Source organism: Drosophila miranda, chromosome 2 (genome assembly GCF_003369915.1).
Source record: "Drosophila miranda strain MSH22 chromosome 2, D.miranda_PacBio2.1, whole genome shotgun sequence".
Classification (NCBI taxonomy): Eukaryota; Metazoa; Arthropoda; class Insecta; order Diptera; family Drosophilidae; genus Drosophila; species Drosophila miranda.
The window spans coordinates 15,447,580-15,473,704 of NC_046675.1; the positions used below are offsets into that span (position 1 = coordinate 15,447,580).

Sequence of the window (26,125 nt, forward strand, 5' to 3'; positions counted from 1 at the left end):
TCTGCCACTTGCAGTTAATATTCATGCAGTTTTTTATTTTGGCAAAATTATACAAAAGTTGGCGTCGTGTGTGTGTGTGTGTGTGTGGGCGTGTGAGAGTGTGGGGAAAAGGCTTCGATGCCAAGAATCATAAATTATAAAGCAGCTTGGAGGAGGAACAACAAGCCTTTGACGACATGTCCTGGAGTCATGGCTGGTGTGTCTGACAGCCGCAACGGAAAGTTATTAAGAAGAAAAAACGCTTGACTTGACTCCACTCCCCATTCCCCCTGCAGTATCTCCTCCTCTTTGGAAAAGGAATTTTATGACACTCACTCATGAAATATTCAACGTATTCCTACATGATGGCCAGAGCCGAAAATCTTCCACGATAATGTGCCAAGATCGTTCGATGATGAACACAGATCAAAAACACATTTGCCCCGGGGCCGAAGAAACTGCTGGGAAATAGTGGAAATGGGGTGGAAATGCAAAATGGGGCCGAACTGGAAGTGAACTTAATTTGCCATTTAATGGTCCGCTAGTGTCTGCAGGAGGCCAGCTGACAAATTGAAAATGTAATTTGGCCAAAGTGCAGCCCTCCATTCCACACTTCTGCAGCGCCTCGACCTTTGGCTGGGCTCCAACTGGTAGCCGTAGTGGCAGCGGGAGTGACGCAGGACATATGAAAATCGGTTGCTTCTGTTGCCCGGCATGACTGGGCGATTTAAGGAGAGCCTGGGATATGATGCATATCATCTTTGATCTGCTACTTGCCGGGATAATAATGCTAATGCTTCTGTTACGTATGCCGGGGAAATTACGTTCCACTCGCTTGAGGGTGTGAACAATGTTGCATATTCAAATTGCGGCAACTCAATTTATAGTATGTGGCACTTCAGGGAAGTTTTTGGCGGGGGGGATGGGGATGCAACAAAGTTGCATGCATTTCATGGTAAGTAATGCAGAAAAGTTGCTCCAGCTCGTTGAATTCGCTAATTAATGCGTTGCCAAAGTCAGTGCAAGCCTGGGGGGCACAAGGAGAAGGGGACCGGGGTCTGGGACTGGAATCGGGCCAATCAAAGTTTTATTTGACAGATTTTTGGTTTAAGCATCCAACTACCCCGAAGCTCAAATGGGATGGCAAAGTGGAAAATGTTGTACCAACTCGGGATGTGGACCACCCATTCCCATTCGTTCCATATGTTCTTGCCAATTGGCCTTTGTCGGGTTCAAACTGGACCGTGACTTCAAGTGCTTCTGTCATCTTTCATTTACATGGGACTCCGCTCCGCGTAGCCTTATTCTGTCAGCAACGGTGCAGTTAAGTCAAGAAACTGCAACTTACTCGTACTTTTCCCGGGTTTCTTTGTTTCACGGGTTTTTTCCTCTGTTTGGGTTTTGCCAGGAAACTTTGGCCGGTGGTTCATCTTCTTCATTTTTGCTGCTCGACTGCTAAAAGTTGTTAAATACAAAAGTTTGCCACTTAATACCAGTTCGAGTAATGAAATACGAGTCAAACTGTAAGCAGGGCCACCCCCGGGTAGCGCCATCCCCTCCTTCGAACCCTTCCAGCAAATTGAAGTTGAAGCATGCGGTTGGCAAACTTCCTCCTGCCATCGGGCCAACATGCAACTCTTCTCAACTGTTTTTCAAGCCATCTTGGCTCACTCCCCTCCTCGATTGCATTCGGCAATTGTTTGTTTAGCTTTAACCGCTCGACGCTTTACACATGTTCTGGTCCGGTCCCTCGACCTCCTCTGGGGACCGACAACGACCCGAGCAAAGTTTAGTTTGATTTCTTCTCGACCACGTTCGCTTTGCTTCTGGCTCTGGCTCTGGCTCTGACTCTGACTTCGGTCAGGCTTAATGAGAAAAGTCACTCGGGGTGTGGCTGCCACACCCATGTGCGGTGGCCCCGAGGTTTTCTGCCTTACCCTCAACGTCATTTATCAAACGATGCCCGAAAAATAAATACTCCGACTTAAGTTGCCTCTTATTTATCGTCCGTTGACTGTTGTTGCCAACAGAAAATAATGTCAATTTTTCAACTAGACTTCGGAATGGGTTAAAGTTTCAATTGCGATCATTTATAATGTGTCCAGAGAAAGCCATGAGGGCTTCCACTCGCATGGATGGGGCGGGTGGACTGCTGACATTTCTCTCGTCGCGCATGGGCTACTTCTTTCGCTTGGAAAACATAATTTTCCGCGGAAATTTTATAATTTATTTGCACCGTGACTTGTGTAAAATGTTGCCAAGGAAAAAAACTGTCCACGCACATTGTGAATTTTCGAAAGTTTCCACAAAAGTGACAATTGCAACTTGTTTTTGCTGTCCGGTCCGGGCCTGTCTTGCAAGTGAAGTTTTCCGCGTTACAAGTTCTGTCCTGTCAAACAATTAGGCAGCCTCGTTTCGCAGCTTTCTGGCCACATCCTGCGGAGCGTCCTGTGCCGGAGCTTAAGCAATTTGTGGGACACTGAAAAGTATGCTACGAAAATGGCAGCCAGTAGAAGGATCGAAGAAGTGGACAGAGTGCGAGTAGTGGCATTAAAGCGGGCCAGCAGCCACTTGCCACATGCTGTTAATTTGATCAGCTTCAGCCCCGGTCAGAAGGAGAAGCAGCAGCAGGAGCTAGAGAGCCGTAGAGCCAGCGGCGACTTCATCCTGGCAATTTAGTGGTCAACCCCGGGCGCTGGTAAATGGGAACTGACCGCCCACCTCGCGGCCGCAGGGTGTATCTGGGGCGCTACGGCTAATGCTCGGGTTTTGCGTTGCAAGCATGCACAACTAATTTCTCGTTGTCGCCTTCCCCGACACCATGGAGGGCCACTCGGACTGCACTGTCGCTTCTCTAGTAGGAGGGAAAGTTGCTTTTCCTCGCTCTGTCTGGGTTGCCTTTCCTACTCCTCTCCCTCTCCCTCTCTCTGCCCTTTCTGTGGTCTAACAAAGTTTTCATTACGCGTGCTGTGGAAACTTCTCTCTGTCTCTCTCTTTGTGTCCTTGCTACTTCCTCTGTGACTCGTGTTGCACCTGCTGGGGGGCAAAAACAATGGACTGCGGTTTCTTTTAATTTGGGTTTCTTTTTTTTTTTTTTTAGTTTTTTTCGCCCGGTTCCGTTCGCATTTTACAAATAATTGGGTTAGTTAGTCCCTGGGTGCGACAATCGAGCCGTTGGCCAGTTCCCAGCCCGTTAATCCTGTTTTCGTCTTGGAACCCTCCTGTGGTATCGGGTTGGGCCGCATTACCTGCTGGTCTGCCCACGACTCACCTGTGGCTATGCAAACCAGCTTTCTGCTACCAGACGATACTTCCCTCCACTTTAAAGTATAAGTAAATTGGGTCTTTGCATCTTTTACTCATGGGGAAATTTCCCCAAAGACCATCGCTCAAAATAAACAGAGTCATCTCTCAGCTGTGTACCGAACCAAAAGGAAATCCTTTCTGGGGATACACATTTTGCATTCCACTGTGACCTGTCAGGGGCTAAGCAAACTACAATTTGTCTTGTATTTCGACCGACACAGGGAGCGGGAACGAGAAGCCACTAATCATCGTTTAAAAAGCTGCCACTTGACACCCAGCCAGCACCTGTCCGGCTAATTGAACTAATGAAATGCCTCGGCCATGTCCAGTTCCAGTCCCAGTCCCAGTTCAGTACAGTTCAGTTCCTCCTCCGCAGTCGTCTCGCTCCTGTGAGATTGTGGAAATTAAAAAGCTTGTTTGCGGCTCTTTGTTGGCACAAAGGATGTTGACAATAAATTAGACTTGGATACACATTTTTGTCACCATGGAATTGCCTCAAATGGATATTTATGGCTGCACCACTACTCGCAGATGTCTGTGTGTTTGTGTGTGTGGCAGAGACACACCCACTTTATTGGCCACGTGCTGGTGATTTGTTCAAGTGACTTGCCATCATTGGAAAACGAAGCCCTTTATGTTCGCCCGGGGACATTATGTGATTGTCCAGTCTGGTTAATTACGTATTTATGCAATGAGAGCACATATGCCAGAATTTTGTTTAATTATTAATGTAAGACCTGGGTTTAATTGAGAAGTCTGGCAAGTCCAAGGCAATATTTGGAATATTTGAGCAGCTGCTGGTTAAAGTTTGTTCAATTAACTGTGAAAACTAAAGCCATCTCTATACCCATCCAGCTTGGCCTCTTGGATTTTCAATTAACTTGGATAAATCTTGTCAAAGCCAGGTCGATCTTTGAAGGTGACCTCGGATGCCTCTGCCAATGTTAGTTATTAAAAGTTTTAATTCACTTTAGGTGGATGCAAAAAATTAGTTCTGGCTCATCAAGCTGGTCCTGGTCTCCACCGTGACTAGCAAGAGCGTCATGCAAGTCAGCTCCTGCCCCTATCCCAAAGGACAATGCTGCCAGCAGGTTTGTGGGGTGGGGGGTGGCTGGTGGCTGGTGGGTGGGATTTTGCTTGCACAAATTGTTTTGCTGGCAGCGTCAACTTTATGCTGGCAACAATGTAATTTATTTAATTCCTCTCCCCCTCATTTTTTCACGCTGCAAAGCAATTTTCAACTGGCAACAGTTGCTGTCCCACTTCTCCTTAAGCCTGTTGTCATACGAATACGCTATGTTTTCCACCGATGCCCTTTTAAAGAAGAATTACAGCATCTTGTGATGGATAGTTGCATTATGAAACAGAGGTTTTTACAAGGAAAATGCGATTATATCGGTAACTTTTTTCTCAGCTGTGTAGCGAGACAGTTTTGGGGGACCAAGTTTAAGGACAACAAAAAACCGTCGATGCAAAACGAACCGTGTAACAGGAGCTCAATCCTCATTTGTCCCCCCTTTTGTGTTTATTTCATTTGAATTTATGCTAAATCGTCACAGTTTCAGAGTGCGTGTTATCCCTCTGGATTGTCCTGGCTGTTCGTCCCGTTGCTGCTGCTCTAAGAGGGGCAAGTGAACTGGCTTCGCTCAGAATTATAATTTCAAATGATTGTGCGTACAATCAGTTGTAATTAGCATATTTAATTACATCCTCCATAAATATTCATGAGACGCAAATTGCAGCTAACTCGCGCGCGCTCACCGGGCCCCAAGTGTTGACACGCCTGAGGGACAATTAGGGAATGAATCTATGGATGTACTGATTGATTGATTGATGGATGGAGCGCCCGAACAGTGCGGCAATGTAACCGAGCCACTCCAAATAAAAACAAACAGACGAACAAAGGCCAGCAATTGAACAAACACTATCAATATGCAATTAATGTCATGTAAACGATATTTGCAGATAAATAAAGGTCGCTCTCCTCTTCTCCTCCATTTCTGTGCAACACTTTATCTGCTAAATTGACACGGAAAATATTTCAAATAGGGTGGCTATGTGGAGTGTAATTAGTTATTGTCTGCTCTTCAGTGTGAATGCCACTTGCCTTGTCCCGTGTCGTGTGACACTTTAAATCGATAATGCATTGTTACCTAGACACCCATTACTCATACGCCGTGTCTGACACACCAGAGACAGGCGCATAAAATGTATCTTTTGTGGCCCCCAGTTGGGGCATTGTACGTATATGGTGGGGAGTGCTTGCATTCATAATTACACGCAATTAGTTTGCCCAGTTGCAACAGTTTGCGGCACATGCTGCAATTGGCAATTTGGCAAATTGCTTTGGGGGCCGACACCCAAAAATCGAAATTAATTTGCCAGGGCCCCCAAAAAGTAGGCAACACAAAGCCAACAGTGGAACTTTTTTTGAACTGCGCCCGAGTACAAGTTAATTTACATTTGGCTGGCAGAGTTAACAGGGCCAAAAGCCTGGCATAATCGTTAGATTATGCTGTTGCATCAGCCAACGAAAACAAGCAGCAGCAAAGGCAGAAGCAACAATAACAATCACTTAATAACTTGGCCAAAGTGTAACAGCAATTACATGACCAAAAGAGAGAGAGAGAGAGAGAGAGAGAGACAGAGGCAAAGAAATTTTAGAGAGAGGAAAAGTCAGTGTCAGTATCAGAGGAAGAGTGGAGGAAAAACAATAAGTACACAAGTAAAAACAATATTCCGACTATAAAATGCCCATTTTTCTTGAACAACTCGTATTTATCTTATTCCCAATACAAATACTTTAAACATTTTTTGATTCGTACAAGCGCTCTTATAATCTACAAGAACTACATAATTAGGTATAGATACAGAGGTATGGACGGACTGACATAAAGTGATTGACTCTCGTATTAATGGACATAATGTTCGAATTATTTCTTGTGTACAAACTTCTGTAGGTATGGACATAAAAGCTTTACATACTATGATTGTACTCGTACAACCAATAAGAGGTTACAGCTTGAAAAACTTTAAGATCTACCTACATTGACTCGGTTGTTGATGGTAGAAGATATTTAATAGCGACTGTTACATTCCCTCACACGACGGCCATATACCCTTTTAAACCATTGGCACTGTGTATAAAATGACAAAGCCAACTCTGTTGGCAGCAGCTTGTCCAGCAACAGTGTCGCAAAAATGTTGCTCGTCTTGATTGACAGCCACAGCAGCAGCAACACCAACATCTGTTCAGGGGGTGTTGTATTCGTGTTTCTATGGGGGTGTGTGAGGTAAGACCTCAAGAGGTTGCTCACTGAACCAGCTCCGGTGGCCGCCACACCATTTATTAGCCAGATGTACTAACTGTTGCTGTTGCTGGGTGTGTATGTGTGGATGTGGTCCTCGAAATTCTGTGCTGTCCTTTGTCATAACTAGAGCAGCTTACTTAGCCTGCTTACACTTTGGCAGGGCAGGGCAGAGCACGGTCCTGAAGTCGGCCAACTGCCCGCATACGTAACGAACTCAAATGAAGTTGCTTGAAACTGAATCAATTTGCATAGAGTTGGTGCTGCTTACGCTTCTACTGCTGATGTTACTTTTGTTGTGGAGAACTCATTAAGAACATTGTCTGGCAACTTCCGAGTGCTTGGAAGGCCAACAACATGGCTTCCGGAATATAAGAACCAACACTTGCACTAATATGGCTAGGGGAAACGAAGGTTTTTCCCCCTTGCTGAACTTGGGCTTGGGTTGAGCTTACTCAGTAAACGGCACACTTGAATGGAAATCATAATCAACTGGCCCAAACATGGAGCTGGAGCTGGAGCTGGAGCTGGAACTGGAGCTATGTACTTGTATTTCAGTTTGTTCTTGGCACGACAACGGCTTAAAGACAACTGAGAGTTGCAAAATAGTGTCAGGTATCAAAAAAATAAACACCATTCTTGAATTAATCGTGCGTTAAAAATTCGAAAATTGTTCTGCCTATAGAATCTTATGTAGGTCAGCGTCAAAGGCCCTGACAGCTGTTTAAACGATCCGCAGTGGGTTCAGCGGTTTTCTTTGTGTTTTACTCACGTGAATGTGGAAGCGTTTTGTACGTAGATTTCTTTAAATACTTTTCTTGTTTTTGTTTTAATACTTTCGGTACTGGTTGACCAGAAATCGAATGACCGACGATGTCTATGTGCACACAAGAAATGTGAGCAGTCCTTGGTCCAGAGCCCTTATTTATCTGATACCCGTACGGTAGTAGAGATTACGTGAAAAAGTATTTCAGTAAATAAGAGGCACCGGGTGCTTTTTTCCGCTGAACGTGCAAATTTGTTTACCGAGCCTTTTACTGTATTAAAAGTAAAACGAAATCGCCAGACACAAATGTTTGCCCGGCAATAAAATCATATAATGGGATAGGATGGCGTCAGTTCTAGTGATAAGTCGTCAAAGTCGGTGGGAAGTTGCCCTAACCAAGACCTTGTTCTCCCAGCTGCCAGCTGCCGGCTGCCTAATCGGAAGTGTTCTCCCAAACTGAGACGCAGTCACACAGTCGTGTCTTATCTATATGGATGACTCGTAAATCATATCTGTGGCAATGTCGCAGTGGATGTCGTAGCGCAGATTCCTAGGAACTAATTACTAGCTGAAATTAATTACGTACCCGACCTGCAGACGAGCTCTTTCTTTGCGACAGACTGCAGTCAGTCATGATAGATGTTCTTTGGAGTGAAATATTGATGGTGATGTGGAGCTGGCGCTGGGTTTTTGGGGATCAGTGCAGTGGCAAATATGGCAGTGTTGTAAAACGTAATTTATGGCCACCACTTGGCAAAATAATGAGGCATCATTTTCATTTGCCACAAAAAACTTTGCGACCACACACAATTTCAAGTTCATATTTTTAGCGAGTGGCTTTGGTTTCGGCTTAGGATTTGGCTTTGACTCTGCATCTGCATCAGCAACAGCAACAGCATCAGCAGCGGGCTGTGCCATCTGCTTCATAAATTTTCATTTGCTCGAAATCATAAAATAAAATAAAATAAAAAGGGAGCATAAGGATTGGGCCCCTGGTAGCCCTGGTAAACAGTCCTGAGCCCGGCCAGAATTGTGGGCTGACTTTGGAGGCTGTTGGTGTGGCAGATTTAATTTATGTTTCATTTTTCACACCAAGCCAGGGACGCCTGGCAATTGCCAAAGGTGCTCTCGACGACCCCCCTTTCAACAAGTATACGTATGTCCATATCCAGATATTCGTGGGTTTGTGTGCAGGGAGTTTATGTGCCTATAAATATGCAAAATTTATGTGGATGCTGTTACAGGTTACCCGGCTTGGGTATCCCAAAAAACAAAAGCCCAAAAATAAGCCAAAAAAACTTTCATCTCTTTACATTGCCAACTAATTGAAATTTACGCTGAGCCAAACGATTTTTGCATCCATAAAGCATAAGTCTTTAAAAGTTTCCACGCCTTTGGTAGTTTATTAAAAACCAATCAGGAGCAAAGCTGCAACACCACTAAAGTAACAACCGGATAAGGGATTATTCTCGTATCTTTGTCTTGACTCTACGGATTTCATATGGTGACTAGCATCTGCTTATAAAAAAAGGACAGGAAGGGATTTTTGAATTTCTGTGACTGAAATCAAAATGATAAATAACCTTTTCACAGTAAAAGTATAATTCCCAATGATAATTCCAATCAATTGCACCATAAAAAAATGTATACCACTTTAGCATAAATCATAATTAAACAAGGATAAACAGGCTATAATTATGGCAGATACTGAGCGAATTTCCCCACATAGTATTCTGTAAAATGCATTGAGCGTGTTAAATCCTTTGATGTAATCCGGCAGGTCAGTGCTAATATTTGCTTGGGCTATTGTGGGTGGAAAATATTAAATTATTTGAGTACTGGATTCGCACAGTAATTCGCGCTTTTTCCGAGTTAAATATGAGCTAATTTAAGCAGCTCCAGCCTCGCACTCGTATTGGGCCACTGATGAAAACTGCTGGCTTAAATATTCAGCAGGGAAATCGCTATCAAAAATTCATAAGCTTTGGAAAAATATTCGATGCATAGCAGCATATTTGTTGTTGTTGCTTCTTCAGTTTGTTTTTCCTCTGTATTTTTTTTGTTTGAGTTTATTATTTATTCTTTCCGCTTTTTTTCTGGAGGGGTGAACTTTCACAGAACCGCACAAATCAATTTGCAATTGCGCTCATTGTGAAAATGCGAATAAAAACGTTTTTATTACAATAGTTTTGATGCGGCTTTTATTTATTTACCATAATAACGATAACAAAAATGGCATTGTTTTCTTTTTGGTTAAATTTTTGCATCGGCTGCGCTTATGTTATTTGTTGCCCATGTTGTGCTCAGCATTGTACAGCATTGAAATCGCTTAAATTTCTCTGGTACCACTTGTTCTGTGGGTTCACCTAATTGCACTTCTTCCCTGCCAAGAACGGAAAAGCTGGCCAGACCTGTCATTCCCCATACGGCTGCTATTCATTTGCATTCCATTCCCCCTTCATACTCATATTCATTGACATTGACATTGTTGGCTCAGAGCCTTTTATGCAAAATTAAATGTAGTAAGTATTTAAGTATTTAAACAATTTAATTATGACAAAATAGCAGCCAACAAAGCTATTAATATAAACGCCTTTCTCTAATCTCTATGCCAGACGCACATGATTCAATTCGCGGTACACTGCACAGAGGGAAAAACAATAAATTTGTTTTGGGTATACTGGGAGTATTATTGCATTGATCTTATAGAACCAAATCCAAAATAATCGTTCGTCTCTTGGTGAAAATGGCCCTAATACCCAAATATACAAAACCAATTATCTGCTTATCTGAAAAGACATGTACGTCATACAGCTTATCAAGCTGAACAATCAAGATCATATTCTTTAAACAGATAATAACAATCAAATCTTGGAAAACTTTTGTCTTATCTGAAAAATTGTAAAACTTTTTCTACTTAAAGCGGTAAAAAGCATAGAAAAAAAAAAAAAAAAATTACAAAAAATCTTATGAGTAAAAATGTGTTTCTTCAATATGGAAACGGAAAATTATATTCACAAAAATGACAATTAGCTAGATTGTATCATAAAATATTTAATAATGGTTCTAGCAAGAGTGTACGTGCGGTGCTGATGAATCAAAGTCAGATTCTTTAAATTCAGAACAACAATCTTATCATGATTGTGAATGATGTCTTTTAATTCCGAAATGGTTAGAGCGGCGAATGTACAGAAGGAATCTATCGCTGATGAAAGTGGTTTTCCAGGTACGTTATTTGGGGCTGGGGTAAAATAATAAGGAAATAACCATCAATGTTTAAAGTGGCTTGCATAATTGAATTGATTAAAAATTAAAAGAAGCGTAAAATAAACGTGGAAAGGAAGAATGAAGACACCTGATAGGGCCTGCTTAAAAGCTTGGAAGTATATATGCGTTTTCTCAGTGTAAAGAGCGTCCACCAACGTGCCACGAGCCCAGCTTGAAATATTTATCAAATGTGATTAAAAAATTAACACATGATTCGGTTAGCGCTTCAGAACAACAGACACAACAGTGGAGGGTACGGTAAAGGCAAAGGCAACGGCAACGGCAACGTTCCCCACTTTTCACACCCTCACTCTGAGGGGGAATCTCAGAGAAGATTCTCCGCACAGGAGGCTCCGCTCTGCTTGCCACTCGTCAGCACTTACCTTTAATTAAATGATTTATGCTAATTTTGTGCTACGTAGACCCGTTAATTAAATTCCATCGGATGGCGGTAGCTGGCAACCGTTTGGGCTGCCTCCTTAGACCCACTCGATGATTGGGGCAGCGACCCTGTAGCTTTTGTTGTTTGCCACCTAATTGTTGGTAATATTACCATCGATTAGCTGTGCAACATATTGAATGAATATTGTTTAGTGCTAATATTTGCAGAATGCACTGCATATGTGTGTATTTAGTTACACTTGGGGCTGGCAAATATTGAAGCCCCTTTGGGGGCAGGCATTACAAAAAGCACAAATCTCAGATGCAATTGATTGCACATTTTGATTGCTTTGGTTTGTGCCAACAAACTCTAAATTGCTTTCTGAATTATGTACGAGTCGAAAATAATAATAAACAGCTGTAGAGCTGTGCAAATTAAAATAATCAAAAATGTTGGCCAAATTAAATATATTTGTTCAACAGACACTTATCGTCTGGGCATCTTTTCAATTAGTTCAAACAAACAACTCACGGCAAATAAATGTTCGAGGGACCCTGACATTGACAATTGCGATGCTAAAAATACCCCACCCATCCAACCACCACCCAACAGCTTCTATCTATGACGATAACAATAAACAATCAACTGTTTTTGCTGAGTGGTCCTACTATGCTCCATGCCCCTATGCCCCACCATCAGCCATCACCCATCTCCCATTACCCATCAACTGTCATTTGCGTGTTTTCCCGTGTAAAATGTCACACATCAACTATTGTAAATAGTCGTAGCACTCGAAATGCTCTGCGTGCTGTAACTAATTGATGAAAGCAAATGTTAAATAATACCCAGACCCGAAAAGAGAACTGATACTGATATGAGCATCGTCAGCAACATTGTTCTTTTCGACTTTTAATCAAGGCACTAATTGTTCTTTTTTGAGAGTACCTATGTACATGATTCATATTAGTCAGACTCTTTTTTACTTAATCATAAATAACCACCTATCTTTGAGAGATATTACGGTTTTTCCAAAGTACCTCAGTCTATTATCTGCACAGACTATGACTAATGGGGAAGTTTTTGCCAAATTTCAGTCTGCTGGTATCAGGAGAAGCAAAATCCATAATTTACACTGTCCGCTTTGGGGGTCATATAAAAAATAAATTATCTACGTTATTATTCTAATTTAGTTTATATTGCTTAAAAAAGTGTATGCCATAATCTCATTCAATAAACTTTATTTTAATTGAATACAAAAGTGGCTAGATAAAGATATACATACGTTTAGATAGATAGCAGCAAACGTAAATACAGAAAGACAGATGGCTAACCATTTGAATACTGAATCAGGTATAAAAAAGCTGTTTGCATTACTTAAAAGGTAAATAGACGCAAAGTGCCAGACAGAAAATACACTAATTATTGTAATTATAGGTTCAAATATATACAGACTGCAATTGTTGCACGATCTCTGTACTCTATTGAATCAGATGGATTTCCACGTTAGAAGGTACTGTTAAGAGTTCTTACTTATAGAACATAATCATTACTTTCTAAGGAAAGTGGGTTCATTGTCACTCAACGCCTACATATGACTGGCAGTTGCAACTAATTCTTTTCTAATTATTTAAAAAATAGCTCCTCGTTGCAGCATTCTCATGCAGTGAGACACTTTGGATCATTAAACATTATCAATAAGTTGAGTAATTAGATTCTCTATTAGATCTCTAATTGAAACTAGTACCGTAACCTGTTGTGGAGAATACACTTCAAATAGTATTTTAATTGATTCTCTAAGATTTATAATCCAACAACGTTGAATTGATGGAGAAACTAATTATTTAATTAATTATCTTTCATCAGCAATTCAACTTTTAAGAGTTGCGGAAGTTTGGACCCAAAACACGAGACTTGTTTCTCGTATCTGAAATTTGATTGCATCCTTCTTTACGAGCATGCTGCAGTTTCTCTATGAATCCCACTTGATTCATTTATATTTTCCATTGTTTTTCTTTTTTTTTTTTATCACCAAATTGAGTTCTCGTGTTCGTGAGCCAGATATGTACTTCTGGCCGACAGGCAAACAAGCCGAGCACTTGGAGCATTCACAGACACCAGCGCTGCCATTGCCATGGCCATTGTCATTGGCATTTCCGCAGCTCAAGTTCTGGCGCTCTCTCGCTCTTTCTCGGTCCACGGCTGACCACGACCACGAGATCCCGAAACCCAGAAAGCCCCCAAGCACTGTCGAGGCTAACGAAGTGCGGCCAGACGAGGCCTGTGTGCGTGTGGTGCATTTGTTTGATGGGCTGATGGCTGATGAGTGGGCGTGCGATGTGGTGCAGAGTGGAGTTGAGTGGGGCATTGCACTTGAGTGATTTTTTATTGTGACACGCGCAGGGTGTGCTATGCTGCACATTAAATGCTGCTTCCACAACAGCTCTGCTGCAGAAGCCCTGGCTGCAGGGGCCCTGCAACCCACTGACAAGCAATTAAAATGCGTTCCAAATGTGGCCAGAGCGCAGCGGGGAAAAAATTGGTAATTGCTGGCGAGCTTAATTGCGACTCATGCTGGGCTCACAATCCCTTCGGGAGAGCAGGGTCTCCCTCTGTCTCTCCGCCCTAAAAGTTTCAATTTTCGATTCCATGTCTATAAAATTGTGTGTGTTTTCGTTCATTATTATTAATTATTTTTAATGACTCCCACAATGGGAGATGGACGACACACAGCGAGACTGTGTGGCCTTTCCCCTCAATTCTGCAAATATTAAAATTGAAAAATACATACTTAAAAGTTTTTGTGTGTTTATTTGCTTCAGCAAATGTGGCATAATAATATGTTTGTTCAATTGGTTGTTTTCCTCCACCAACTCAATAGACAATGCAATCATGGATTGATGCAAATTCGACATGTGATTCCTTCTACAATATACGCACTTTCGGTTTTTCCCCCAGATCCCAGACGCAGGTTCAGATTCAGATGAAAACGCCGACCTAGACGCAACTGTCTTGATATTTAATTAACTGTCACGATCATTAAATATTTAGTTTGCACAAACAGTGGAACACGCGGCTGATTCATGAGTTGAAATGTAGGATTGTGGGTGATACACCGCATTTCATTGTTAGGCATTTAAAGCGGCTTACTTTTAGCATCATAGCTGGGATTATGGTCGTATTAAGAATGTAATTAATTTGAGCTCGTTTGAATATGTATGCATTTAAGTCGTGTATATACAGTAAAAACCAATAACAATGCACAGCGACAGCGAAAACCGCATTCAGAAATAATGAAAAAATAAACTACAAAGGGTTAAAGGCATTTGCAGCAAAGCATAATATAAATAATTAAATGTATATGTATGTCCATATATTTATCTGGAACAATGCAATGTCTGCAATACAAGGAGAGAGGAGTCTCTGATCCGGGAACGGGGCGTGGCTTTTGCACGCCCGCTCATTATTTACATGGTATATGCACTTTCAGCGCCTACTGCCGGCCCAAGATTTATGATCGGGCAGCCGGGACAGACCGGGGCTGAGGCCAAGGAGCAGCGGCCAGAGATTGACATAAATAAAATGGGTCTGGAAGGCCCGGGTTGCCTGGTTCGTTGTTCGGTCGGTTGCTTGGTCAAGGAGCATGAAAACAATTTCGACTTGGCCATCTAGACCGCCTGCTTGCTGCATTTACAACAGAGACAAATGGGAACACTTTTGCAAGATGAAAGTTTGATACACTAATAAAACTATTGTTTAAACTTATTTTTAAGTACATATGAAAAAATTCACAGGTATAAATCTACATTTCACTTAGTAAAGTGCTAGATTAAATAATCGGATTGTATTCCATACGTTTTCCAATGGTATACGCTGACCCTTATGAATAAATTATTGCATTGTAGTTATTTATTAGTAATGAATAATGATTTGACTTCTGAAAAAATTTCATTATATTCACGTTTAAAAATTATCCTTTATTTTTATTTTATTTTTCTACTTCGATAAGTGACCTTCAATACCGATTTGTTTGGGGATTATCGGCCGGCCAGGCTCTACGAATTTTTGAATTTGTTTGGGGTGGTCAGCAAATGAGGGTACTTAAAATGTATGAAACCCATAGAGCTAGCACAAGCCCAACGACATGTCCATGGTACTCCACATTTAAAGGGGCATAATAATATTTTCGTTAGCCGGCCAGGTCAGGACACGACAGGCCACAGTGCGGCCAATACAGGCCAGAACGAAATAAAAAAAAAAAAAACAAAAAAGGAACAAGAATAAAAATGTATCTGTGGCGATTTATGGAGCATGTTTTGGACTCATGTCGAGAGCACCCATACACATTCCCATTTACACACATTCAGCAAGCAGACTTATACACTCTCGGAGGGGGGGACCAAGAAAGGGGCGGTCTGAGAACGTCCTTCTTGTTGAGTTCATAAATAGCGATGTTGCATGCAACTTGAAGAGCAACTCAGCTCAGTTCTGGCTTTGGCTTCAGCGTCAGCTTCAGCACTCGAGGCTCTAATTTTTATGAGGATGTTGCGTGCAGAAGAAGGCAGGGCCGTGTACATGCAGCATACTTCAAGGCGTTCCCTAGAGCTGCTGCTGTGCCTTCCTGTTGTACTTAGCTGCTGCCTCCGTAATGTCGTGACGTCAGCCGCACAGGGAGCAGATACTAGTGAGTACTTGACTTGACTGCACGTTTTGCATTCGGCTTGTGTTCTTGTGATTTAATGCGAACATAGGCAAAATTTAAATTGCTTTATCATGAGGAGAAACACATAGGACTCCCAGCCTATGACATACACATTTCACATCCGCCTCGTATGGCAGAACCCGGCGAACAATACAAATTATGCCACCCAAAATGGGAACGCCGCGGTCGCCAAAAATAGAACAAATTGAAAACAGCATTCGGCTTGTACTTATTTCTGGGCGATTCGTGTTGCATGTGGCAAGCTATTCGATCGGTTGCCAGCGGCAGAGCAGCAATCATGGACCCAGACCCAGTCAAATAGAGCACAGCAAATGCAAGTCTGATAACTAGAGGAGGCTCTCGGGGCAGCAAACTTTGCCACAAAACTATCAGCAACACTGCCACTTCACAGCTGTTGTTGTTGTTCTTGCAAGTTGTTGTTAAAGTGCAGCCGAAGAAGAGAGCTGAGCTGCTGAAAAGGAAGCTCGAATGTCGGGCAGGATTGTGTTCCGAGGGAGTGGCTGGCGCTACCCGTTTGATTTGGCTTGGCCCGGCCAAGCCAGGACTGCGGACTAAGGACTGAGGACTGCTTGGTTGGTTAGCTGTCTGCTTGGCGTGTTGGCCAGAGAACAGAACCGGGGAAGCCACAAGAAACTGTTGTTGCTGGCTTCCGTCTGAAGCACTATCCCCATTTGCCCCATCCAACTTTCATTGATTACTTTGTTATGGATTTACCCCTCTTTTTTTTCCTTTGGGGTTGTGTATGTGCCATCCTCTGATTGTGGCAATCAGAGCTAACGAAACGGTGCCAAAAGTTTGTGCAATTTTATATTCAATATGCACACTCGGCCTTGCAAAGGCAAAGGATGCGGATTCAGCCCGGGTATCATGAGTATCAATCACCAAATCAATCTGCAAATGGAATAGAAATGCAACTAACTCGAGTCGAGGAGGAATTAAAATGCAAACAGTGACATAGCTTATGATTAGAGAGCAAGATCGCCACGATTTCATGCACGTACCTCTGCGATTCGACTCGGAATAATCGTACCTGGAGCGCATTAGCCGGCGAAAATATTCAGATAGCGTCGTCGTACTCTCGTCTTCATGCCAGCAACAATTAGGCAGAAGTTGAAATACGAGAAGCGGCCCCAAACAGCAATGACTCTGGCTCTGGCTCTGGCTCTGGCTTTGGCTGTGGCTCTGCTCGTTAATAGTGTTGAAGATGGCCTGGTTTGGGTCTGGAGCGGGAATCGGGCATGCACTTAAGCAGAACCAGACTGGATCTCAACTTTGGCCAAATGGAATTGAAATGACAAGCCAGGGATGGGGAGGGATTTGGGCTTGGTTTGGTTTCTGCTCACTCACGCATTCACACAATTGGAATGGGTTGATGGGATGAGATGGGATTGTATGGTATGGTACGGTACGGTATGGGATGCCCAGCTGGACGCCGCCAATTGGCCTGTTGTTGTCACATTTATCACGGCTGTCTGGCTGTTGGGCTCCGGAGTGGGGAATGACTGCAGAACTTGCTGCAGGTCAAGTTACGGGGCTGGGAGAGAGAAATTTTTAAATCGCGTTTCGAGACGTTCGCCCAGATTGTTGCAGCCAGACAAATGAAATGGAACAGGTAAGAAGTTGCATTCGCCTTCGAGGACGTCCTTTGTGCGAGTGTCGGTTCAATGCCTTCCCCTTTCTACAGCCCGGGTGGAAGCCCAATGCAAAATATATATTTTTTATTGAATTTCATTGATAAATGCCTCATGCAACATGCAAGCTGCTGTTTCTGCTCTTGTTGCTGCTCGTTTCGTTGTTTGTTCGATGGCAATTCGATTGTGATTCGATTGCATGCCTGGGCATAAGTACGGTTCGGCTGTGCTGCTATTTGTGTGCTCCTTTTAATCGACTTAAAACCAATTTGGGTCATATGCAATCATCAGTTGGCCGGGCAGCCCAAAAGGTAATCGAACTCTTGACAAGTCATTCAACTTTTGTGAAATGTCTGCGAATTTCTGCCATCGATTTGTATTGATTATCCAAAACTGGGTAGCATTGAGCATTGGGCATTAGGCATCGGTCGTGGAGACTTTCGCGCGCTCGGAACAAGTTTTTGCATTTTTATAACACCTCTTATGGCTTTTCGGCCAAAATCAATTTAAAAATAGTAAGCCCGCATCATGTGATGCCAATTAATCAGCTCAAGCATCAGCAGACCCAGCCCCAGACCCAGCCCCAGTCTCAGCCCCAGCTCCAGAAGTTACGACTCACTCCGAATCACTTTAAGCAGGGGATCATGGTATGGCATAATATAATTATTAAATAAATCTGGCCCACTCGCAGTGACAGTCAGTCACAGTCATACAGCCATCAGCGGAGTAAACAAATCCGTCTTGAATGAGTCACATTTTATGGCTTAAGTGTGCTCAGGTGTTTGCCTACTGCACTTTTGCACCGGACAAACAATTAATAGCAAACAGATCGTATATCCAGGCCACTTGTAAGGTGTCAATGTCAGATGTACTTACTTACTTACGTAAATATATTACTTAAAACCTTAAGACATTATCACCGATCGTTCTTGATCTGCTAAAATAATGGGAAGGCCACGTAGGATGCTACTTTCTTCAGAGAACCTGTTGATTTCTGAAGTGTGGTACAAATTAAAACACTTGTGCCCCAATGCTCGGCCGAGTCGCATGACTCTGAAGAAAAGTCACATGACTTGCCACGCAAATGGAAATGGCTATTTTCAGACTGGAAATAGACTGTGCGAGTGGAGTGCAGTCTCTCAGCAACCGGTATCGGTTCAGTCACGTGGTGGAGCAATCGGCTTGTTTTTGCTTTCCGAGTGGATAACAGCTTAAGAGGTTGGATGGACTTTGGATGGGAAGTGTTACCTGTAGCCTTACTGAAAATACCGCAAGGCGCACAGAAACGGTTGGCTCATGATATCTTAAAGAAAATATAATGATTTTTCTGTGAAAATCAATTAATTGCTAAAGAGTCTGCCTTCTTTCAGTATCAAGTTTCTCCTTCATACGAGCTCATAGCTCTGAGCATATATGTGTTTGTGCAAAATATATGGGATTCTTGGTAACTGAATGCTTAAACAATTTCAAGTTAGCGCCTCTTGTACTGTCACGCAACGTGCTGGCACGAGACTGAATCTATTGTTGTCTGGAAAATAGTCTATTTTGTAAAATTATTCTATTCCGAATACTCATGTATTCTGCAGAGCTGTTGACAGATATCAGAGAAGAACTGAGTAGGGACGCGAGTTCTGCAGAGCAACTTTCATTTATTGCTTGTCGGATGTCAACAGGAATGTATCAATAAAAATATTAATAAAAAATGCGAGTATCGGCATTAAATAGCCATCAGCAAGGCTCTCGGCCGATAAAATATTCATGAACAATGAGTGTGTGTGTAGAGGATTTGACTTCATTATTTGGCATGCCATGCGGTCGCAGGTTGTGGTCGATGTGGTTACCATATTGTTGGTCTATCAGATTGGGGGAATACGAGTATGTTAATGCCAGTTTGACAATGTGTCAGATGCGGGCTTCAGAATAATTAGTCAATGTTTGTCAGAAATTCTGACATGTGAGCTTTTCGATCGATGGGGAGCTCATTGGCAAACGGCAGTTTTGACAGCACTCACTAAAAATAAAAACCAATTTTAATTCCACTTCCACTTCGAATTCGAACTCGAATACCAATCTTCGGACATTCGGTTGATAGTTTGTGGATGTTGTTGCTGTTGCAGTGGTAGTAGTTGCACAAGAAATATCGTTGCATATTTCACGCCACCATTGCGCGAATATTTATCAAGTTACCCCAGTCTCTAGTCCTCTCAGGTCCCTCTCTGCAATGCCTTTTCCGTTTCTTTCTCTGGGTCTACGGCGTCTTTGGTAGCGCATAAAAAGCAGCAGCCGGCAAGCAGTGAGGGAGATTAAAAAAAAACAACAAGTGAGAGAAAACTTTATTCGGGGACTACGATTATGGAATACCCTCCAAAGTAGAACAGATTGTATTATTGGATTTTGGCCCACTATCTGAATGGAACTATTAACATTAAAGGAAAATATATTCAGAAGAACATGAAAAATAAAGAAGGCTCATTCAAATATATATTTCGACTACAAAATTTAACCGATCGTAGGAGATAAGTAGATATTGGAAAGATACATATATCGTTCCATTTTAGATGGCAAGATACATTTAGGTAAGAAGATAAATGAAGCAAATGGATTGCAAAGAGTTTTCTGGTTTTCAGTTTGAAATCGAGAATATTACAGACAAATACGATATACCATAGTGCTATCCGAGTACTGGGTATGGAAAAAATAGTTAAAATGTAGATTTATGCAAATGGGTCGCATAGCTCGCTCGTTCACTGGTTCGTTCGCTCGCTCGCATCCTGTCGCATCTCGGATTCCCTGTATGCCAATGTGTTAGTAGCCCGCCAGGCGTTCGTTGGTTCGTTCCCCTCCTCCGTTGCTCCCGATAGCTTTTCCATCCTCCCCCATAGGTCCATTCCATTCCTTGTTTTTCCGACTGTCAGTTCAGTTCGCTTGCCAGTTTGCTGCCCGTTGTCTGTCTGTCCGTCTGGGTATTGAGTGTATTGCATTTAATATTTATTTGCTTTTATTTTTCCTTCTTTTTCTCTGCCGCGCACATTTTTCTTTTCTAAGAGGATAGCAGAGGGCCAGAGAGAGAGACCGAAAGAGAGTGAGAGAGAGATCTGCGCTGCCGTCAGGTGGAAGAGGAAAATTAAAAATGCAATTGCGATTAAAATTGCATGACAAACGCGTCGGCAAAAAGTGTTGCCAAAGGGGGTTTGCATGTTTAGCACCCACACCACGGGACCCATCCCCATCCCCATCCCCATCAGATGTCTCATGGCTGATAAATAGTTGTATCCACAATAGGAGAATGCCACCCTGTTGCTCCGGAAAAGTGATTCACTTCACCTGATTCACAGTACGTATTTTTATGCGGAGCTCCAATTAACACTTACCTTTAATCAACCTCCAATGGGAGAGTGTCGCTTGTGTGGATTAGCGCGAATTCCGTTACGTCTCGTTGTGTCTTCGTTGTTCGTTGGTAAAATGTGGGGAAAAAATAAAAGTTTGATTGTTTAATTAGCACAGCGCCAAACATATTTTTAGCGCTTTGTCCAGGCCAAAAATACGCATCACTCTGCAGGTTTCTCCCTGCCATAAAAGTATTATACGCGTGATCATTTCTACAACATTACAATTTATTTATTTATTTATTTATATATGCATGTTCATTTATCTGTTTTGTTTCTTCGCTGGCTATCTGCCAGTTTCTCTTTCAGAGCATTTAATTCTTGTGGCATTGTCCCCCACACGCGACATTCTGCTCCCAAGTCCCCGGACCCCCATTGCCGCTCCCGGCCCATGCCTTTGTCGAAATGCATTCAGCGATAAACAAAGTCCCAGAAGAGAACAAGGAACAATGACTGCAGAAATATACTCGTTGCAGTATAAGAAACGACAGTGACATAGGCAAGTGCATATCAGGGGAAACTTTAAGACGGTGGAAGCGGAAGGAACTACATATAGTTTTTCTCTGAGATGGGTGCCAACTTTAAAGATGACTGCTGAATACACATTTTAGGGGAATGCAGTGCACATTTAGTCCTTCCTTAAGTTAGAAGATCGTACAATATATCTTATAGCTCTGAGTACATCACCCCAGCGATAATCATAGAATAAAATGGACACACAACCATACACCCCCCCCACAGACACAGACAATTAAAATTTTAGCCTGACTATCAGGGTATATAATGATCACGTGACTAGCGAATGTTTTGATTATTTTACCGGCTACACACGGTTCGCTTTTAAGTATTTTACTTTTGCTTTTTTGTTTTGATTCCGGTTTACGCTTTCTGTTTTTTCTATTTTTCAGTTGTTTCTTTTTAGTACGAGTATGTATACATATTTTTTTTTGGTGTTTTTTTGCGTAGTATTCGTCACTCTTCGCGCACTTGTCTGTTCCGTGGCTGAGGCGCGTCTGAATGTCAAATGATTTGCTTTTCGAATGCTTATGCTTTATTTATAACGGCACTAATTAATTTTCACTCTTTCTGCTGGGCTGAAAATGAAAATACTGCCGATGCCGATGCTGATGCCGATGCGATTGTGATTGTGTGTGGGGGGGAAAGAGAGAGAGAGAGAGAGAGAGAGAGAGCGACTAGTATAATTTGCGGAAGCTGTGACACAGCAGGTAGGGGGCCAGGTACCGTAATTGCAGCCGGCTAGGGCACATACTACTCTCCATCTGGCCCAGCCCATTGTTGTTTGTTAATAATTTTCCATATATCTACATTATTTTGTTGTTTATATCAGGTTGAAACAGATGTGCAGGCACGAACACAGCAAAACGTATGGCACCTGAATGGCACCGAATTACTGACTGCTCGTACGTAAAGACCGGAAAAACTTGGGCAGATCTGTAAAGCGATTATGAGGGATTTACATATGCATATCGCAGACCCAATCTATATTTAATTATTGAGCGTGAGCCTTTTGGAAACCTGTTTTCTTTTTCGGTTAACTATTTCGCGCTTTATGTGACATATTTGAAAAGTTTGACTACAAATCGGTTGGAATAACAATTTTTGGAAACTCGTTTGCATTGCTAATGAGGCGCTGCGGCCCAGGCCCAGGCCCAGAAAGAATTTATGGCTGGCCATGTGAAAAGTTCGTAAGCATTTAGCATTTTGAATTAATTTATCAAAATCAGAGAATGACAACCAACAAAAAAATCGACACTGTCGTTGTTTTCTGGGACTCCATTACAAATTATTGGTGGAAGGCGGGGTTTTTTTTGGGAAATTCCCGCCTAATTTCGTGAGTATGGTCGCACAATTTTACGAAACCAAAATTTTCCACATTTGTAATAGGGTGGGGGTGTGGGGTGTGGGGCGTGTGGCGCGACCTTCGCTATCAGAAATTTCTGTCACGTCCGCCCGGGTGACCCAAGAACACCTTGTCGAGGGCCCTCAACGGGGCTAGGGTTATATAAACTGCTGAATGCGATTGAACTCTCAGGCGGATAGATCGCGTGATTACAAAGCTCTGATAATGCCGAACTTGTTCAATAATTTTGCGGTTTATCGCCCACTTTATTTGCGCTCTTTTTTATATTTTTTGCGGAATTTATTATTGGGATAATAATATATTTTATAGCACGCTAATGGCGTTTGTGTCCCGGGATGAAAAGCAAATAATAACTTCAATTACATTTCGTGTGTGATTTGGTTGTACTGTGAGCTTTGGCTTGCTTCCGTTTTCTCGGTTTCTCGGTTTGTCGGTTTCTCGTTGTCGTTAAGGTGGATTGAAATTTTCACTTTTGCGCGGATCGATTGGGGAACTGCGTCTTGTGTCTGCGAGAGCCACGACGGGTTTGTTTTCATAGCCAGCTGCGGCTGCCTCTTGGGCGGCATATATGTACGTATATGTTTCTGTTTGGCCCGATCTTGTTCGCCGCAGTCGCAGCCGCAGCGTCTACGTCTACGTCTACCTCTACCTCGGGGAAGCTTCGTGTACCGCGCTGACAGAGACAGAGACTGAGACAGAGACTGAGACTGAGACGTAGACGCTGGCAGCTCAGTCGAGCATCGCATCGCGTTGATTGTACAATAAATGAGCGAACATCTCTTGGCCGCTGCCCGGTGACCGCTGGCAGCAAAGGCAAATATCGTATTATAGGTTTGTTTACGCACTGACTGCGGCTATACAGATACAGAGCCGGTTTCTTGATTTTCGGGCCTACGCGTACAGCCTCAGAGCCTCAGAGGCTCACAGATCTCCGATCCACTGATTCTCAGTGCCTCAGAGTGCATTTGCCCCATTCGCAGCGGAACGAAAATGTTCAATTAAACTCGCACAAAAATGCCAAGAAAAGCTGGCAACGTAACGCGATACTCGTATAATTAACACAAAGCAGATAAACACTCAACACAACAATCGTCGGCCGCCCTTTGCCCAATTACTTGTAGAGAGTCAAGTGCAATGCATGTGCAAGGCAGCGAAGTGTTACTTGAGGCCCGGGAATTTCCAACGAGCCCTGTGCAAAGGTGCTCCGTAATAGTTACTGACTCACATCTCAGAGCGATTCATGACGGTAATTAACCCTATAAAACAGGCAAGGCTATGCATCATGTTTCTCCGCATCTTCGTTGTATGTGTGTGTGTGTGTGTGTGTGTGTGGCAGGCTTAAGGAGCTGCAGCAACAAATAGTTGCTATTAATCGCTTCGTTTGTCGCTCAAGTTGTCGGCATTGGGCTGGATTGCATGTGGCACAGACTTTGCAACTTTTGTAAACTTCCGGCAACAATTTTCAGGCCAGAAAAAGAGCAAGAGTGATAGAGACAGGCCTGCAAGGAGGCGAGAGAGTGGCAGCAAGTAAGCCAAAAGTTTCTGCATTAAATGCAAAATAGTGTTAAATAATTTCAGTTACTTTATGATTATTATACCCTTTCATTTTGGTTACACTTAACTTACATGGAAAATAAGACAATTTAAATGCTATTTTTTCAACTTTTTGAAATGTATTGCGATGTGCGGCAGGCGGAATGAACACCGTAATATCCCACTTTATCAAAGTCGCAGATTTATTCAGAGTATATATCATACAAAGTACTTGATACTTATGCAAATTTCATAGGATTTGTAGGACTTGGTAGGGTATTTAATGTTTTAGAAGCCAAAACTTTCGTTTTCTTTCGTGTTTTTCGTCCCTAGTTTTGTCTGGTCTAGAGCGTGAGTGTGGGTGGAGTCCGCATAATCATCATCAGCGGAAGTGTTGCCTATCTTCTTCCCTCCATCTTCCCTTGCTCTATCACCCCGCATCTATCTTCCCTTCTCTTTCCACACTTCTCTGGTGCTTGGCGTTTACTTTATGACCACTAAGCAGGGCGGTGGTCGACTGTTTGGCGGTTGGCTTGGTTCTGCGAGTGAATTAGCACAAGCCGCATGTTAGATTTGTTGATAACATGCCACCCCCAACATCCTGGCAACCTCCCAACACAAACAAACACTCGTATATCCCCATAAAAGCTTGCCACCCTCCACACACACACACACACACATAGACATAGACACAGACGCATAAAAGTAGTTGTCTTGTGCGGGGGGTTGGGCTTTAGGCCCGCGTCCTTAGCCATGCAGTTAGAGGCGCCTGTCAAGTTGAGAATTTTATGCGAAATGTTTAGTAATTAGTTGCATCCGCAAGGGGAAATTACTTAGCACAGCCGACCGCAAAAATCTCTCGCCTCCTGACTCCCTTGCCTCTGCCCTGGTTTAGGGCGAAAGTTCAAACGTTGGCAAAATGTTGACAGCTTCAAGAAAATCCCCGCACTGCATTGGGGGTAAGCGTAGCTCTAGATGGCTTATAAATATACCCCATATAGATGTCATGGGTATGTGAGGAGTCTCATTACTCATACGCAGCAGCAGCTTGCAACGGGACTCCTGGTGGCGCGAGGCGTTAAATTAACTAATTAAAACTTGCACAACTCTTGCAGCCCTCTCTCCCTGCCGCTCGGATTCTATTCTCCATGACAATTATACGCGGGTGCTTTTAATAATTTTTTATTCCGCCTCCACCTCCGACTCGTCTACTCTGACCTGGTTGATAAACGTTGCACAACTTTGGGCCACTGCGCGGCAACAGCAACGGCAGCAGCAGAAGCAGCAGCAGAGGCAACAACTGAAACAATTAACACACTGCCTTGCATTTAGATTTAGCCCGCAGGTTCTCTGAGTAGCGAAGCTCCCTTCCTTCCTTATTTGTTGCATGCAACTTTTACCTAACCCAGTTTTTGCAGCTCGTCGCCCGGCGTCACGTGTGTAATTAGCACCTGGCAGACTCGCAGACTCGCGACTCTTAGACGGGCAAATAAACTGACTTGACAAACTTTGCATGCTGCTCGGCTGCTCGGCTGCTCGGCTGCTCGACTGTTCTCTGTATGCGTACGGGTTTACCTACGTATGTACATATGTATATGGAGGTACTGTTGTCTCTGTCGACTCTGATTAATGAGTCTGTTGCGGCCGGTGGCATTAAAAGCGCATGTTTGGCTCTAATTATTTAATGGCGCTCAAAAAAAAGGCTGCTTAATGCGAGCTGAACAGGTGAGGGGCAAATTAAAAACGAAATATAGAAATTGATTACGCGGATCCCATTTTTTGACAGTTTTAAATTTAATGTATGTGTGCACATATCTTCAAATTATTTATTAGCAGAAACCATTGACTTAATTATATTTGTATCTAAGTAGTTAGAAGATCATCAATTTATTCGGTAAATGTATAATAGAAATATCATTAGTGTTTGTTGAATGCCAAAAGCTTTGAATATTCCGTCATCTCGAT

General features: G+C 42.8%; 1 protein-coding gene across 3 annotated transcripts in view; it reads right to left on the reverse strand.

Annotated features, from left to right (window-relative positions):
• The window catches only part of LOC108157274 (sodium-coupled monocarboxylate transporter 1), a 34,488-nt gene extending 11,332 nt beyond the window's left edge, over positions 1 to 23,156 (reverse strand). The window contains exons 1-2 of one of the 3 annotated variants that reach the window (XM_017289270.2): positions 22,991 to 23,156; positions 20,731 to 20,801 (exon numbers count right to left, since the gene is read on the reverse strand). The gene's annotated coding sequence lies outside the window, so the exon portion shown is untranslated. Of the gene's footprint in view, positions 1 to 7,365; positions 7,475 to 20,730; positions 20,802 to 21,565; positions 21,810 to 22,990 lie in introns of those variants that run through there. The other 2 variants (XM_017289271.2, XM_017289272.2) reach the window with 2 other exon arrangements.
• Between the last annotated feature and the right edge of the window lie 2,969 nt (positions 23,157 to 26,125).